We start from the raw sequence: 303 nt of genomic DNA, 5'->3' as shown, positions 1-303 counted from the left end.
ATTGAATTGAGAGAGAAGAGAGAGAGAAGAGAGAGAGAGAAGAGAACGGGAGAGAAGAGAACGAGATTGAGAGAGAGAGAGAAAGAAAGAGAGAAAGAGAGAGGGAGAGAGAGAGAGAGAGAGAGAGAGAGAGAGAGAGAGAGAGAGAGAGAGAGAGAAAGAGAAAGAAAGAGAGAAAGAGAGAGAGAGAGAGAGAGAGAGAGAAAGAAAGAGAGAAAGAGAGAGAGAGAGAGAGAGAGAGAAAGAAGAGAGAAAGAGAGAGAGAGAGGAGAGAGAGAGGAGAGAGAGAGAGAGAGAAGAAGA

Source organism: Oncorhynchus kisutch, linkage group LG7 (genome assembly GCF_002021735.2).
Source record: "Oncorhynchus kisutch isolate 150728-3 linkage group LG7, Okis_V2, whole genome shotgun sequence".
Classification (NCBI taxonomy): Eukaryota; Metazoa; Chordata; class Actinopteri; order Salmoniformes; family Salmonidae; genus Oncorhynchus; species Oncorhynchus kisutch.
This window is presented reverse-complemented; position numbering follows the sequence as displayed.